At 46.3% G+C, this 18264-nt stretch overlaps 1 long non-coding RNA gene across 2 annotated transcripts in view; it reads left to right on the top strand.

Annotated features, from left to right (window-relative positions):
- Positions 1–18264, top strand: part of LOC125443608 — a 39932-nt gene that overhangs the window by 3594 nt on the left and 18074 nt on the right. The window contains exon 2 of one of the 2 annotated variants that reach the window (XR_007246152.1): positions 12568–12699. The exons of the other annotated variant lie outside the window; for it this stretch is intronic. This is a non-coding gene — a long non-coding RNA (uncharacterized LOC125443608). The remainder of the gene's footprint in view (positions 1–12567; positions 12700–18264) is intronic. 2 annotated transcript variants of the gene reach the window in all.

The raw sequence follows: 18264 nt of genomic DNA, 5'->3' as shown, positions 1-18264 counted from the left end.
CAATAGTCCAACCTGGAGGTGACCGTTGCGTGGATCACAGTGGCCAGGTCTGTGTTGGAGAGGAAGGGGGCCAGCCGTCGGGCCTGACGCAGATGGAAAAACGCAACCCGGGTTACATGGGCCACCTGGGTCTCCATCGAAAGAGACGAATCCAGGTGGACCCCCAGGCTGCGGACAGAGGGTCGGCGCCAATGAGGCCCCCTCCCACACCGGCGGCTCCTGTAAGGAGACTCAAAGGGGCTTACAATCTCCTTTCCCTTCCCTCCCCACACAACAAACACCCTGCGAGGTGGGTGGGGCTGAGAGAGCTCCAAAGAACTGTGACTAGCCCAAGGTCACCCAGGTGGCATGTGTTGGAGTGCACAAGCTAACCTGGTTCACCAGATAAGCCTCCACAGCTCAAGTGGCAGAGCGGGGAATCAAACCCAGTTCTCCAGATTAGAGTGCACCTGCTCTTAACCACTACACCATGCTGGCTAAAGATGTTAAGCCAAGCTTGGCTTCCTCTGCAGAGGATATCCAAAGGAAATGAGCAGTGCATATGTTCTTTCCAGCCACAGCCCCATCAATGAAGAGGCTGTGCAGGGGTGAAGTGTCTAGGCATCGGGCCCTCATGGGACACTGGGGCTCTTGCCTGTCATCTCCTGGCAATCTAGACCTCTCTGGCAGCTAGCACGGGCCATTCACTTAAGTAAGGAGACTCAAAGCAGCTTGCAATCTCCTTTCCCTTCCCTCCCCGCACAACAAACACCCTGTGAGGTGGGTGGGGCTGAGAGAGCTCCAAAGAACTGTGACTAGCCCAAGGTCACCCAGGTGGCGTGTGTTGGAGTGCACAAGCTAACCTGGTTCCCCAGATAAGCCTCCACAGCTCAAGTGGCAGAGCGGGGAATCAAACCCGGTTCTCCAGACTGGAGTGCACCTGCTCTTAACCACTACACCACGCTGGCCGCTTCATGTCTTCTGTTCAGCTTCAGGTTACTCATTTTCCTTTATTAAGGCTTAAGGGGACTAAAACTGGAACTTCGTCTCCATTGACTGTCTTGAGAAGAATTTTAATTACTCTCTCGTTTCTCAGCTCATCAAAGTCAAAAAGGAATCCTGTGGCACATTAAAGACTAACGTGACGCCTTCCCTCATCGTGATAGCTGTTTTTTAAAAAATGTTTTAACTATTCATTATTGTGTTCGGATTAATACATTTTATGGAAGCTTTTGGTAATCGTCGTCTGTCTTGGGAGTCAATAGTCTGAGAGTGTGAAATATTAATATACTTTCTTAAAATACATGGAACGCAGCAGTGGCATAGGAGGTTAAGAGCTCGTGTATCTAATCTGGAGGAACCGGGTTTGATTCTCAGCTCTGCCGCCTGAGCTGTGGAGGCTTATCTGGGGAATTCAGATTAGCCTGTGCACTCCCACACACTCCAGCTGGGTGACCTTGGGCTAGCTTCTCGGAGCTCTCTCAGCCCCACCTCCCTCACAGGGTGTTTGCTGTGAGGGGGGAAGGGCAAGGAGATTGTAAGCCCCTTTGAGTCTCCTGCAGGAGAGAAAAGGGGGATATAAATCCAAACTCTTCTTCTTCTTCTTCTTCTTCTTCTTCTTCTTCTTCTTCTTCTTCTTCTTCTTCTTCTTCTTCTTCTTCTTCTTCTTTCTTAAAATACATGGAATTAATAACCAGAGTTTTGATTGTGGCAAAATTTTTCATGAACTTAAAGCAAGCGTAGGACTGACTTCAGGCTTGGAAGAGCCTTCTTTTTTGTCAGACCTGTGGGGTCCTCCAGCTATGGGGCGGGGTACATTCATTACAAAATGGCTCCCCTAGGACATGGGCCCAGCACTGGCGTAATGCCCATTGGGCAAGGTGGGCAGCTGCCCAGGGCATCACCTTCTGGGGGGCATCAAAATGCTGGGTTCGTTTTTGGGTATTTTAGTGGTTTTCCATTTTTGGCCTGCAGGGGGCGCATTTTTAGGCTAGTGGCACCAAAATTTCAGCGTATCATCAGGAGACTGTCCTTATGCTGCCCCCAAAGTTTGGTGAGGTTTGGTTCAGGGGGTCCACAGTTATGGACTCCCAAAGGGGGTGCCCCTATCCCCCATTGTTTCCAATGGGAGCTAATAGGAGATGGGGGCTACAGTTTTGAGGGTCCATAACTTTGGCCTCCCTGAACCAAACTGCACCAAACATGGGGGGGTATCATTAGGGCCCAGTGTCCTGATGAGGCCTCTGAAAGTTTGAGACTGTGCCTCTCAGAAATGTGCCCCCCACAGCCTCGCAACCCCAATGCACAGAAGGAAACTCAATGGCAGGAACAAAGATTCTTGGGCAAGTTTCTAGGATATTCCTGCAGGGGGGGGTGCATTTTTTGGATGTTATCAGCACTCAAAATTTTAAAAGTATCATCTTAAGAGATGATGGCACCCCCCAAGTTTGGTGCAGTTTGGTTCAGGGGGGCCAAAGTTATGGACCCTCAAAACTGTAGCCCCCATCTCCTATTAGCTCCCATTGGAAACAATGGGGGATGGGTCACCCCCTTTGGGAGTCCATAACTTTGGACTCCTTGAACCAAACCTCTCCAAACATGGAGAGTAGCATAAGGACAGTCTCCTGATGATATGCTGAAAGTTTGGTGCTGATATGTCTAAAAGTGCACCCCCTGCAGGCACCAATGTCCTGGTGCAAAATATTTTTGGTCATGTTGGAGTGGCCGCCCATGGGGGGGGCATCCAACTCAGGTTTTGCCCAGGGCTACAGTTTGCCCAGGGCTGCCTCGTTACGCCCCTGGGGCCCAGTCACAGTCATAGCCTTTATTGGTTGATTGATGGAAACATTTATATCATATATTTCCCAGTGGCTCAGGGTGGCTTACAGAATTAAAACAATAAAACCCTAAATCAACCCCATCTTAATAAAATGCCTGCCACTACCCTCCATTAAGAAAGTTTTATGGATACCATGGTGCACCAGAATGACAGATAAGTGGATTCTAGATCAAATTAGAAACAGAAGCGAAAGTCAAAATGTAGCATTCCAGTGACTGGAACACAGAGACAAAGAGAACTATTATAATAACAAGTGTAATAGGCATGGTTGAAAGATCAACATGGAAACTGCGCAAGCAAAATAAAGAAAAGATGGGAACAACACATTGAAGAACTATACAAAAGAGATGAATGACAGATTCCTTCTAAGAAGACTCTTTTGAAGTGGAACCTACAGGTTTAGAAAGTGAAGGCTGCATTCAGAGCAATGGGGAAAAACAAATCACGAGACATAGATGGGATATCAATAGAGCTATTCCAAGCCGCAGTAAAGAGTCCATCAAAATCTTAACAATAATTTGCCTACAAATATGGAAGAAAAATAATGGCCCACAGACCAGAAATGCTCAATATACATTTCAACAAAAGGAGACATCAGAGATTGCAGCAACTATCAGACCATTACATTAGTTTATAATGCAAATAAAAAAGTGATGCTGAAAATCATACAACAAAAACTGTTATATCTGGAACTCAAAATGCAAGATAATCAAGCTGCATACAGAAAAGGAAGAGGCACTGGAGATCATATTGCAATTTTAGATTGGTTACTGGAGATTACTATACATTGGTTACCACATCAGGGAATTTCAGGATAAAATCAGCTTGTGTTTCATAGATTAGAGCAAATATTTTGACTGTGTGGATCATGAAAAGGTATGCTTATTTTTTAAAAAATGGTTGGTCCATTGTCTGAACAAGAGGTACTGTTAGGACAGAATATGGAGAAATAGAATGGTTTCCAACTGGCAAAGATGTCAGACAAGAATGTATTTTATCACCCCGTAAACGTATTTATTTCTCTTCAATCTGTGTGCGGAGCATGCGTTGAAGTACACAAGAGAACGCAAAAAAATGTTGAAGACCAAACTTCCATTTGGGGCTAAGGGAATGTTGTTGGGTATTCTTCCTGAGATTTTTTCAAAGAATCTTATAGAACTGTGGGGGATTCCATACAGGCAAAATATAATGGGTTAAGGGGTGTGAAAAAAGCAATATGGGGGAGAAGTTCCCACAGAACCCGCCCCCCAAACGCTTCTAACCTGTTTTATTTTGCTGAACCTGGGTTAAATCAACGTTGGGGGGAGGGAACAGCTCTCACAGGGATGGAAACAGTGTGGAAATCAAGATGGAAGTATAAGAATTAGTTTATCTTGAGAGTTACATGTAAACTAGGAAACAGTGGGTCCTGAGGACTCCCTAGAGCTTCCAAGCCAGAATTTTTAGGAAAATGTGCTGTGCTCCAGCCCAGCTGCTTGTGATATGCTTTTTGCCTGCCTTTGGATTAGGGTTGCCATTCTCCAGGTTGGGACTGGAGATCTCCCATCATTACGCCTGATTGTTGGATGACAGAGATCAGTTACTTGGAGAAAATGGCCTTTTTGGAAGATAAACTCTATGGCATTATACCCCATTGAAGTCCCTCCCCGATCCCCACCCTCCTCAGGCTCCACCCCCAAAAATCTCCAGGTATTTCAATCCCAGAGTTGGCCAATCTGCTTTGGACTTCTATATCTAGCTTCCAGGTTGGGCCTGGAGATCTTTGAGCATTGCAACTCATCTCCAGACAACAGAGGTCGGTTCCCCTGGAGCAAGTAGCTGCTTTCGAGGGTGGACTTTGTGGCATTAAACTCCATCAAGGTCCAACCTCTCCATAACCCTGCCCTTCCCAGGCTCCACCCCCCAAAATCTCCAGGTGTTTCCCAACCCAAAGCTGGCAGCCCCATCTACATCAGGTGTGTTGATGTTTGTCCTCCATTTTTAGCTAAGTGAATGTATTGTCAAAGGCTTTCACGGCCGGATACAACTGGTTCTTTCTAGGGCAAAAGGGAGAGGTAGTTTGCCATCTCCTGTCTCTGCATAGCAGCCCATTCAAGTACTAGCAGGGTCGACCCTGCTCAGTGTCTGAGATCTGACAAAATCAGGCTAGCCTGGGTCTTTCAGATCAGGTTAGAGATACTCTCGATATGGCATATTCACAAACCAGCTTTTCCTGAGTATTCATCATCTCTTGTTGTGCGCAAGCAGTCCGCAGTCACAAACACCAAGACAGTTTCAACAGGAAAGAAGAGACTCTGAGAATTAACAAAGCTTGGCTACCAGTACTTAAAAACACCAAAAGGGCATGCTAAGTTCATGAACAATGGACTCCACCCAAACACAGGATTTGCATTCACCAATACTGCTGCTGCTGCTGCAGGGCATGAAAATGGGAATCACTCCCTGGACTGATAAGCCCCACCCGCAATACAATACTACCAACCATATCTTTGCATAACAAATTCCACCCAAACACTTACTGATTGGTTCCCCACCCTGGGACATGGACAATATATACCCCAAACGTTTCCTTCTCTCTGGACACAGTGGCCATTTCTCCACTTTTAAAATTGACATCGGTTTTATCCGGCGTGGACCTTTTCAGCGCAGGGATTATGTTCCCCGGCTTCCCCACTGCCCCACGCAGAGCGCGGGGTCATCAAAAGGCGCCATTTTCAGCAGCGCTAGAAATGACGCACGCTGAGGGGGTGCGAGAGCAGCAGAGTCGGGGTGGCTGCATTGTCGCCGCCCCAGTAGTGGGGAGTGCCACTGGACCCCGCACTACTTGGCAAGAGTAGCGCGCAGCAAACGGTGAGTGGGGAAAGGCCCAACGTGTAACAGACTTCCATCTGTGATACACCTCTGAAGATGCCAGCCACAGATGCAGGTGAAACATTAGGAGCAAGATCTACCAGAGCATGGCCACACAGCCCGGAAAAGCCACCAGAACCAGCTAAGTGAATGTTCGACACAGAGAAAACCAGTTGTATCCAGTGGATCAAAAGATTGTGGAATTCAAGAGGCTTGTGGGTTTCTTTTCTATCCAAGACTCAGCTGTATAAAAGATTAATACTCTGATCCTTTCCACATACAAAAAGTAATTTGTAAAGGGACAGTTTTTGGAAGGTGGTGTTATCACTGCTTGCGGTTCTTGTGAATTGTATCGACAGCTTATCTTCTATACAATGGAGCTTTGCATGGAAATGTGGGTGGATGTGCATTTCATTCCTTTTTCATCCGCATTTAAAATTCAGTCGGTAGTAAATCCAGGACTGTGAATGCCATGAAAAGTATCTCATCTTTTAAGATTTCACGTTTTGAGGGGCGATGAAGCTACCGACCGACGCGTCCACCTTTCAGGAATCTGCTACATCTTCAAATCCATTTTATTCTGATGAATATATGTGCAAGAAAGCAATTGCAAAGCAAAATGCATTGACTTATTTACGTGCTGCATTTATAACCCACTTTAGTCTCCAGCAAAGGACCCAAAATGCCTTAACACCATTCTCCCCAGCTCCATTTTGCCCTTGCAACAACCATGTGAGTTAAGCTAGGCTGAGTGTGTATAACTGTCCCAAAGTCTGCCGGCTGCCATGGCAGAGTGGGGATTCGAACCTGGATCTTTAGAGTGAAGTGAATGGAGTTCAGTGATGATCCGATACCATGTGATGCTCTGCAGAGCTGCCTTTTTCTCCAGGTGAACCAATCTCTGTAGGCTGGAGATCAGGTGTCATTCTGGGGGAACTTCAGGCTGCATTAGAAGGTTGGACAAGCCTAGCTTGTTGTGAGAACAAAATGGAGGAGAGGATATAAGCTGCCTCGGGTCCTCACTGGACAGTGAAGGTTGGGTAGGAATGATGTCAATATAAAATATACTTCTCTCCCTTGCCACCTCCCTTTCCATCCCCTGGGAGTTTGTAACATTAATATTGTAATATTAACCAGGACTTCGATTCCATTTATTTCCATCGAACTTAGTCATGACTAGTCTCCTCCTGGATTCTGTGCACAGTACATTGCTGGAGATCTTTTCCAAATGCAACAGGGAATTCTTGGACTTCTCAAGGAGTTTTGCTAGTGGAAAACCTGGCTCTCAGCTTGCTGATTTCACACCATGGCCGGACATTCTCTTTCCTTGTGGCCACTGTGAGCCTGGACCACATTTTTAGCTGTGAAGGAGCAGCAGTGGCGTAGGAGGTTAAGAGCTCATGTATCTAATCTGGAGGAACCAGGTTTGATTCCAGCTCTGCCGCCTGAGCTGTGGAGGCTTATCTGGGGAATTCAGATTAGCCTGTATACTCCCACACATGCCAGCTGGGTGACCTTGGGCTAGTCACAGCTTTTTAGAGCTCCCTCAGCCCCACCTACCTCACAGGGTGTTTGTTGTGAGGGGGGAAGGGCAAGGAGATTATAAGCCCCTTTGACTCTCCTACAGGAGAAAAAGGGGGGATATAAATCCAAACTCCTCCTCCTCCTCCTCCTCCTCTTCTTCTTCTTCTTCTTCTTCTTCTTCTTCTTCTTCTTCTTCTTCTTCTTCTTCTTCTTCTTCTTCTTCTTCTTCTTCTTCTTCTTCTAAAAAAAGAACTTTGCATAGATGAGGTTATTGCCAGCATCGATTTTGAACTGGATGGCCCAAAATTGCAACCAGGTGTCGGCCACAGAAAATGGATTTCGCTGCTCTGGTAGAATTAAACTGTCAGGCCGGTGTAACCTTTTCCCTGACGGAGTGTGGTAATGGCTCTGTTTTTGAAATGCAACGGTAAAAAAAAAAAATCCAGGATGGAATTATTTTGAAACCTCATTCAATAAAGTCCTTGTGAGGTTTAATGACCTCGAGTACGCAGTATTCTCTCGGATTCCGAACAAAAACACAGCTCTTACGGATAGTTACATTATCTATGCACAGCATCGCTTGAGTGATCAAGGGCTCTTGTTCTTAAAAAAAATGTGACCACCGATGTAAATAAAGCTATTTTGTTGCTGATAAGAACAGGCTAAATGGACTGAGAGAGACATATTTAACTTTTGTAGACCCAGAATTTAGTTTTGAAGCCTGAGGGCTTCCGAAAGACACCTTGGATCCCCAAACTCCCTGGGCTTCCCTCATATTTTTTTTTAAACCCCACACAAGTTTCCTGATCATTTTTTTGCCATATTTTGGCAAAATATATTGGTAAAGGTCTTGGCATGGCTCCCTGGACCCGGGAATTTGACACTGCAGTAACTTTCCTCTTGACAGCCCTGTTGAGCCTAAATTGAAACACTGACTTGAGCAGTTTCTAGTTTAATTTGTTTGGTTTTTTTCCTCTTTTTTACCATGGATATCTACGCCTTCTCTTACTTTTTGTGTTGATCAACCAAATGATTGGTTTTGGTGGCCACTGGTCATGATCTGCTAACAGGACATGGTGGCTAGCAGTGCATTAAGCCAAACTGTTGGGGTCAGCACAACCTTCCTTCTCCACAGTCATCTCAGCAGGGTCCTCCTCTTTATAAGCAGATTCAATCCACTTTCAATGATCTTTACTTTAGGAGCAGCAGTGGCGTGGGAGGTTAAGAGCTCATGTATTCTAATCTGGAGGAACCGGGTTTGATTCTCCACTCAGCTGCCTGAGCTGTGGAGGCTTATCTGGGGAATTCAGATTAGCCTGTGCACTCCCACACACGCCAGCTGGGTGACCTTGGGCTAGTCACAGTTTTCCGGAGCTCTCTCAGCCCCACCCACCTCACAGGGTGTTTGTTGTGAGGGGGGAAGGGCAAGGAGATTGTAAGCCCCGTTGAGTCTCCTACAGGAGAGAAAGGGGGGGATATAAATCCAAACTCTTCTTCCTCTTCTTCTTCAACTGGATTTTACTGTGCGGAATTGCAAAATCCACTCGCAAACAAAGTGGATTGAAAGTGCATTATTCTGCATGTGCGGAAGGGGGGCTGTAGTTTGCAAAACCCAAGCAAGCTTGTTACTGAATGGACTTTTTGGAGGACATTGATCCATAGGGTCGCCATGAGTCAGAAGCAACTCAACAGCACTTAACACGGAGAGAGAAAGAAATAGATTCTGCTTAATTGCATCCCCTGTCCAGTTTGTTTTTCTCTTAATTGATCTAAGAGGCGTGATTTTAGCATAATGATTAAGCACTGCGTCAGTCAGTGCCTGGTTTGAATGAATCTCGCCAGAGCCGCAAGTTTACGAGGAGGAATTTGAATGAACACAACTTCAAAGCCTCATCCAGTGTGAGGCAGGAAAACACGTTATTCATGAACCCGTTTTCCCCTGTTTGCCTTCGCACGGGAGATTTCACCCGTCCAGGAAGTGATTGCAAACAATCTGTGTTCCCGTGGCTCCTTTAGTTTCTCCAAAAAGATCGCTAGTTCAGCGATTTTTGCACATGTCATGTGGTATGTTAGTTACAATTTTCAGTAAGCCTTTATTGGCATACAGAACATACAATATAAATACAGTTAAAATTACTAGATAAAACTTCACATTGGATCATAAGTTCAGCTCGCAAACCTCAGCCAGAAACTTTGCCACTGCGAGACAACACGAGGTCAAAGGTCATTTTACAGTTTTAAGAGCATATTTACTTTATCAAGCTCTGTCAGGGTTTTCATAGAGTCAATGATTTGTACTAATAAGCTGGATCTTGGTTTCTGGCAAAGTGCGCAGTGGAGGAGAATGTGCGCAATGGAATCCAACTGCCCTGGGCTGCAGGGGCAAAGCCTCTTATCGTTTGGTAGACCCTTGAGTCTTCCTCTATGGAGCAGGGATGGCATAATATTAAACCTAGCCAGCATGTAGGCTCTTCTATATGTAGGGTTGGTAAGCGCTGCGATATAGTAGACTGGGTTTCCCTGCACAAATGGAATTACTGCGTTCATTGGCGAGGCAGGATTTGTTAGCCAAGCTCTGCAGTTATTTGATAATCCATTGCTAGTAGCCGCTCTTAGATGAGGGCAAATGTCAATTACTGGTTAGCATGTTCAGAGAGTCCACTATCATAGCCTTGTGAATTCCGCAATCTTTGTTATAACTGTTGTGCACCATTTAGAGTGATGGAGTTCTCTCAAGGTGAGTTGCGTCAGTGAGTTGTCGGAGCTTTGATAGTGAATATGCAGCCAAAATTTTATGATGTTTAACCAGATAGTGGCCTCTATAGAGTATTGGCCAGATTCTAGACATAGGACTGCATATGGGAGTATGTTAGTTACAGTAGCAGACTAAGGCTGATTCCGCATGGGCCAAAAACAGCAGTGTGAAAACGGTGTAAAAGGTTTTAAAATGGTGTAAAAGGGTTTATACTGTTTTCACACCGTTTTCACACCGCTGTTTTTGGCCCATGCGGAATCAGCCTAACAGTCTGGGAGATCCAGATCACCAATCAGTTATGGGAGCCTGCTTGGGTGACCTTGGGTCCGTGGCGCACTCTCAGCCAAACCTACCTTAAAGGGTTGTGGTAACAGTAAAATGGAAGTAATGAGGATAAGAAGCTGCTTTGGGTCCCCGCTGGAGAGAAAGGCCAGGGGATAAATGAAATAAATAAATAAATTCCTTTGGTATATTTGGTGAAAATTGAACATGTGGTGTTTTTTTCTTGAGGGACTGAGGCAGATGACGGCTGACCTTGCGAACTTTTAATCTTAAAAGCAGTGGCGTAGGAGGTTAAGAGCAGCAGCAGTGGCATAGGAGGTCAAGAGCTCGTGTATCTAATCTGGAGGAACCGGGTTTGATTCCCAGCTCTGCCGCCTGAGCTGTGGAGGCTTATCTGGGGAATTCAGATTAGCCTGTGCACTCCCACACACGCCAGCTGGGTGACCTTGGGCTAGTCACAGCTTCTCGGAGCTCTCTCAGCCCCACCCGCCTCACAGGGTATTTGTTGTGAGGGGGGAAGGGCAAGGAGATTGTAAGACCCTTTGAGTCTCCTGCAGGAGAGAAAGGGGGGATATAAATCCAAACTCCTCCTCCTCCTCTTCTTCTTCTTCTTCTTCTTCTTCTTCTTCTTCTTCTTCTTCTTCTTCTTCTTCTTCTTCTTCTTCTTCTTCTTCTTCTTCTTCTTCTTTTCTTCTTCTTCTTAACAGGGGCAGAAAGTCAGGCAATAAAAACAGAGCGGCCCATGAAACACTGCAATGTTGGAATGCTGAAAGGAGATGGGAAAAAAATAGAAATAGGAAGGAATTCTTCTTTTGTGCCTGCTCCCCTTGATGCTTTTCAGTGTGAGGTAGGGAAACTGCCCTGACCTGCAGAAGAACCCGGTCTATCAGTATGATTCATGCCGCTACTATTTTCTTCTGTCAGAAGGCTAAATTAAAGCAGAACAGGCTCCAAATTACTGCGGGTTCTCTGCTGAAGTGGCTTTTGGAAGACAGCTTAGTACAGCCAGGAAGGGAGCAAATATTGAGGTGGGGCCTTGAGTTCCCTGCAGAGATAAGTTCTCCTGCAGCTTCAGATACAGACTCTGTGGTGTACCATAGTGAAACAGAAGTTCTAGAGTGACACCTAGGGATGTCAGCACTGCCATAGCATGCTGGGACAATTCAAGCCAGGTGCTTGGGGAGGGTGGAGTTTGGGTAAGATGCAGCATCGCTTCTGGGTGGTGCACTAGGAATTTCCCCCAGTCTCCATGGTAAAAACAATAGAGACCCGGGGACATATTTTAGAATATCACTATGGAGATAATTTTAAAGGCATTTGTTTTCCCCACTTCTCCATTACTCAAGAGCAGTGAATTCAGGCGAAGGTGAGGATTTGCCCACAGTGGGCAAGCAAATGGAAAGCCTAGCAACCCCACTTTTCTGTCGCACACTGAGCTCTCTCCCCTCCCCAGACTCCACACTCTGTAGGCACCACCCCCAGTTTTCCAATAATTTCCCATGCTAGAGTTAGCAACCTTACTGCCGCACCCATATGCATACAAACACATGTCCAACTATTTCCTCCCTCTTGAAGGACAGAGTGGAGAGCAACCTCTTCAAGCTTCTTCAAGCTTTGTCAATAAAGAAGAAGAGTTTGGATTTATACACCCCCCCCCTTCTCTCCTGTAAGGAGACTCAAAGGGGTTTACAATCTTCTTTCCCTCCCCCCACCAAACACCCTGTGAGGTGGGTGGGGCTGAGAAAGCTCAGAAGAACTGTGACTAGCAGCGCAAAGTCACCCAGCTGGTGTGTGCTGGAGAGCACAAGCTAACCTGGTTCCCCAGATAAGCCTCCACAGCTCAAGTGGCAGAGCGGGGAATCAAACCCAGTCCTCCAGATTAGAGTGCACCTGCTCTTAACCGCTACACCACGCTGGCTAAAGACGTGCTTGGCTTCCTCTGCAGAGGATATCCGAAGGAAATGAGCAGTGCATATGTTCTTTCCAGCCATAGCCCCATCAATGAAGGGGCTGTGCAGGGGTGAAGGGTCTAAGCATCGGACCCTCATGAGACACTGGGGCTCTCGCCTGTCATCTCCTGGCATTCCAGACCTCTCTGGCAGCCAGCACGGGTCATTCACTTAAGGACGCACGAGAGCTCGAGCCAAAGTTCCGGCGCGTCATTGCCAATAAAAATTTGTTTTGCTGACAAATTGACTCCTTCGTAACCAGCTAATCAATGGATCGACTGCATTTTGCATGCATTTCTGTATTGCCCCATCTTGGATCCAGTCTAGGCAGGATGTATCATGGCAACGTCTCTTTCACCCAGTGTGTTTTTCTCCCTCTTTTTTCTCAGGAAGAAAAGCCACGCAGGGCAATTTTGAGCAGAAAAACAGCCACAGGGGAAAGGATTATGCGCTCCTCCCCCCTACCTTGCCTGTGCTCCAACTGACAGTCTCCCAAGGCAGTTTTCTGTTGGAAAATAAATGTAAGGAGATGGACACATGCAACTACATATGCTGTGTGACTCTGGTGCATTTCTGTGAAAACGTTTACTATATAATCCAAAATGTTTAAAAATTAGGTTTGGATATCACCCCTCCCTATACAGGCTCAATGTGGCCCAGCATTGTTGTCGCAAGAAGCACCATTTAGATTTTTCCCATCGTTTTTGTGCAAGCCTTGAATTTTAAAAGCCATGTTTGGAGAGAATGGAATGGCCTGTTCCTCTGTTTCCCCACTTGGTCACAATTCGCCGTAACTTTATGCATGCTCTTTGTTTTTCATTGATTAATTTAAATCGCACTTTTCTCCCCACCTTTCGGACTCAAAGCAGCTTTGAACATTTTTCTCCCCTCTTCTGTTTTCTCAAAGTAATAACCTAATGAAACAGGCTCAGGTGAGAACTTACGATGGGCCCAAGGTTACTCGGCAAGCTTCCGTGGTAGAATTAGAGAGTCGAACTCTGGTCACTCAGGGTCCTAGTCCAGTGGTGGCGAACCTATGGCACGGGTGCCAGAGGTAGCACTCAGAGCCCTCTCTGTGGGCACGTGTGCACAGAGTTCATCTCGTGGGGGGTGGAAAATCACCCCCCCACACACACACATCTAGGCTGGCCTGGGCCGCTGGGCACGATGTGTAGGTAACCCTGTTAAGTGCTGTTAAACCCCACTGATTTTCATGGGAAGAACTAAAGAGCAATCCTTTACCTGAGAGTAAACTCAGTTGCTGGCAATGGGACTTGCTTCTAAACCCTCCTAGGGTCGTGATTCACCCATTCAAAGCATTGCATGGTTGCTTCAAAGCAAAGCCACCAACTACTACCAAGCTTACTCCCAAGCCAACCATTTTTTCTAAACAAAAACCTCAGTATTCAGGTTAAATTGCTGTGTTGGCACTTTGCGATAAATAAGTGGGTTTTGGGTTGCAGTTTGGGCACCCAGTCTCGAAAAGGTTCACCATCACTGTCCTAGTCTATCATCCTTTGCACCACTCATTTTCTAAATCTTGGCTTGAAAGTTAAAGTTCACACGGGTCCCTGCAAAACGGGAGATGGGTTTTAAACCCATGGGCAGAAGTTACAGGATCTACATGCCAGCCTTAGCCCAAGGAGAGCAGCATCAGGATTTGGGCCCCAAACTTCACCGTTGCAGCTTCTCCTGTTCTTCTTGCTCCAGCTATTGGGTTCCATGGGTAGCATGCCTAATTAATGGGCATGAGCCTTTTAAAGAGAAATCCAAAATTAAAAGCTATCACCGATGAATCATGCTTATTATAACTCAGAGTCAAGCCCTGTCAAATTACATGAAGCAACATTTCTTGGGCTGCAAGGCCAACTGACGTTATCTCTGTGCCAGAGCTGTTTGATGGCACACGGCATACCATTGCCAAAAATGTTTTGCTGCTGAACAGGCTTTTCAAACAGGGAACGAGGGCTCTCAAAGAGGCAGCCACTTAAAAATCATGAGTGCCTTGTTCGTTTTATTCGATACAAAAGAGAGCTGAGAGAGAGATCCATTTGTCCTCCTGTACATGCATAAAATTAAGACATTTGACTCACACCAGAAAGTGACAACAGATACTAAAAAATCAGTCTATGGCGGATTCCGCTTGGGCCAAAAACAGTGGTGTGAAAACGGTGTAAAATGGTTTAAAAGGGTTTACACCATTTTCACACCGTTTTCATGCCACTGTTTTGGGCCCATGCAGAATCTGCCCGTGACACATGCAATCATTTTATCTTTATTAATCTGTTTAGTAAGTTGGACACAACTGTCTGATGTGAAAAAAACCCTGTTGTACACAAAACCATGTTTCTGGCAATACCTCGTGGTATAGTACCGTGTTTCCCTGAAAAGAAGACAGTGTCTTATATTAATTTTTGCTCCCAAAGATGCACTATGTCTTATTGTCAGGGAATGTCTTATTTTTACTGTGTTCTGTTCGGTGGGCATGCTTCCAAACCAAAACTTTGCTATGTCTTACTTTTGGGGAATGCCTTATATTTCGCACTTTAGCAGAACCTCTACTACGTCTTATTTTCAGGGAATGTCTTATATTTGGGAAAACAGAGTAGTTAAGGGCAGTAGACTCTAATCTAGAGAAGCGGGTTTGTTTCACCGCTCCTTCACATGAGCAGGAGACACTGATCTGGTGAACCAAATTTGTTTCCCTACTCCTCCACATGAAGCCTGCTGGGTGACCTTGAGCTAGACACAGTTCTCTCAGAATTCTCTCCGCCCCACTTACCTCACAAGGTGCCTGTTGTGTAGAGGGGAAGGGGAGGCAATTGTAAGCCACATTGAGACTCCTTCAAAGTAGAGAAAAGCAGAATATGAAAACCTATTCTTCTTCTTTAAGCTTCATGAGATCATTTGAATAGGAGATGAGGTCTGAAATTACTATGTGCAAATCCATGTGCTGTACAGCAGAACTGTGGTCTGTGGCTTTTTGAGTGCTTAAGGCAGTGTGTAACAGACTTCCCTCTGTGATACACCTCTGAAGATGCCAGCCACAGATGAAGGCGAAACGTTAGGAACAAGATCCACCAGACCACGGCCACACAGCCTGGAAAACCCACCACAACCAGAAAAAAGCAATTTGTAAAAATAAGGTAAATACGTGTGTCAAAAGATCTACGTATTTACTGCATTCATACCCTTCTGTTCTACCCAATGGAGACCTAAAGCAACCTACATTATTCTCCTTTCCTCCATGTTATCCTTGTACCAACCCAGTGAGGTAGGTTAGGTGACTTCTGTGGCACGGGAGGATTCAAATTCGGCTTACCCAACTCCTGATATAACAACTCCACCAAACTGGCTCTCAATTTTCTTGGCCCTTTCCCCACTTACCCTTTTCCGAGGGTTGCTGCGCGCAATTCCCAGTGCGCGGCATCCCTGGCGCGCGCCCGGGCATCCCCACGACCCCGCGCTCTGCGCGGAGTCATCAAAAGGCGCCCTTTGAAAGAGCGCCAGGAATGCCTTGCGCTGAGGGGCGCGACAGCAGCAGCGTCGGGGCGGCTGCGCTGTCGCCGCCCCTCTCAGTGGGGAGTGCCGAGGGACCCCGCGCTACTCTCCTCGAGTAGCGCGGGGCTTAAGGTAAGTGGGGAAAGGGCCCTTGTCCGTCCTCCCGGCTCTTCCTGATTGGGGCTTTTCAAGATGATCTGAAAGAAACGTAATTGGGGAGGTGGGGTAATTATCATGTGCAGAATAGGGAGCACTTCCTTGTGCTGACAGAAGGCAAAAGTAGCATCAGAAAAGTAACCACAGACCTTTCCTCACACACTTAAAACAGTTTCAGTGCAGGAAATTAAACATTTTTCCCCCTGGAGTTCCGCACTGTTTTTACCCCAAAACATTTTATTTGTGGCCTCCAAATGTTATAAATGAACGCCCTTTTGAAATGATTTTCTGGTTGAAACATTTTCAAAATGGCTTCGTTTGCCTTTGTGATCCCGTTAAGACATTTCCCACAGCTCTCTGCCTTCCCTGCACTTCCTCATTGGCACCATTTTGTGAGCTCACTCCTCGCCCCTCACCTGTTTTCGGAGTATTTGAGCAGCTTGTTCAGTGTTGGTGGGGGGGGCTACTTGTCGAAGGAGGGAGTGCAGAAGGCACCAAGAATTGCAGCACCCTGCTGTGAACCACCGAAGCCGTGGTTTGTTTGTTTGTTTGTTTATTATTCCACAACAAACTCAGAATAAATGACAAAAATCACAAAATGGCGACCAGAAATTGTTTGGAGTGGGTAAATGGAGGGGGTGAACATCAGTCATTGCAAAGGGAGGGATTGAAAACGTTTTAGAAACGTTGTCAGGGGTTTGTGCGGAAAGGGCCCAGATGTTATAATATGGACAATAAAGATTCTTGGCCGGGAAATTGAGAAGTCCAAGGTGGCTCCGTGCAGAGATTCTCAAACTCATCTTTCTTTTTCCCTTTTCAAGTGGCTGCATCCCTCAGTCATGCTGTTTTGAATGCTTGATGACTCCCATTAGAGAAGCCTGTTCGGTTTGCGGAAGGGATGATTTCTGGTTCACCCTCCCGACTGTGGGCTAAGCTTGCAGTCTTTGGCCTCTGCCTGCATCTGGGTCGACGGAGAGTCACATGTCCCTGGCAGCGGCTCCCAGAGGCTCCTGGCACGAGGCACTGTGGGACGCCTGGCAGACTGAACTAGCGGGGAAGGGAAGGGGTGGGGGGAGAGCTGGTTGGAGCAGCATCTTCTATCCTCAAGCAAGTCAGCCATTGATTATCCTCGAATTTGCTTTACAAAAAAGGCAGAACGGCGACCTTTCTGAGATGGCGGCTGGTAATGAAGAGGAAAAGGCTCTATGCGCTTGAAATTCAAAAGGCTGAAACCAGACTTCAAGCACAAAGGGCAATAGGTAGGTTGCTTGGAGGTGGAGCAGAAGAGGATTGCTTGGCATTGGGGTGGCACAGCAGCAGAGAAGCTGCTAGGACAGAAGTCCCAAGTTTTTTTATTATTTATCTATCTATCTATCTATCTATCTATCTATCTATCTATCTATCTATCTATCTATCTATCTATCTATCTATCTATCTATCTATCTATCTATCTATCTATCTATCTATCTATCTATCTATCTATCTATCTATCTATCTATCTATCTATTTATTTATTTATTTGATTTAATATACCGCCCTATCCTCGAAGGGCTCAGGGCGGTGAACAATATAATATATATAAAACATACATCTAGATTAAAAGCAGTTACAGTCTAAAACAATATCCCACGAAACCCATATGCAACCCTCCCAACGGAAAATAATGGCTCCCGATGATGGTAAAAACCCCTATAGAGCAGAGGGGGGGGCAGGGCACCCTCAGCGGCTGGACACTCCGAAGGCCCGGTGGAACAATTCGGTCTTACAGGCCCTGCGGAACTCTCCAAGGTCCCGCAGGGCCCGGACAGCTGGCGGTAGGGTGTTCCACCAGGCCGGTGCCAGAGCCGTAAAGGCCCTGGCACGTGTGGAGGCCAGCCGCATCATTGAGGGGCCAGGGATCTCCAGTAAATTGGCCTCTGCTGAATGCAGAGGCCGACCCGGGACATATGGGGTCGTTCAAACCCCGGCATCTCTGCTTCAGGCCCTGGAAAACCATTGCCAGTACTGACCAAAACTGAGCGCTGTGGAAGAAGGGCAGAGAAAAATGTGGCGAGGAGTTGAAGACCCAACCTCTTGATCATCCCCTTCCTCATAATTATAGGCATTTTGCTGGTCAGCTGTTTTGAAAAATCACCCCACCCACATTATTTCAAAGCGAGCTGTTGGTGCGCCACTTAATCGTAAATATATCCGAGAGTGAATTTTTAAACCTTGCCTAGATGCTTGCTTCCCTTCCACAGAAATGCCTTTCCCCACCAAACCCCCCAGGAGCAATTTGCTTGCAATAAAATAAATATTCTTCCACTGCTGTGTTATAGTGAAAAATAGCCAATGTTAGCTCTGGGGAGGGGGGAAGAAAACTGCAGACTCAAAATCCAAAGTGAGGGTCCATCTTTTATACTAATGAGCCCACTGGTGGGGAATTAATA

The sequence above is a fragment of the Sphaerodactylus townsendi genome, linkage group LG14 (genome assembly GCF_021028975.2).
Source record: "Sphaerodactylus townsendi isolate TG3544 linkage group LG14, MPM_Stown_v2.3, whole genome shotgun sequence".
NCBI lineage: Eukaryota > Metazoa > Chordata > Lepidosauria > Squamata > Sphaerodactylidae > Sphaerodactylus > Sphaerodactylus townsendi.
This window is presented reverse-complemented; position numbering and strand designations above follow the sequence as displayed.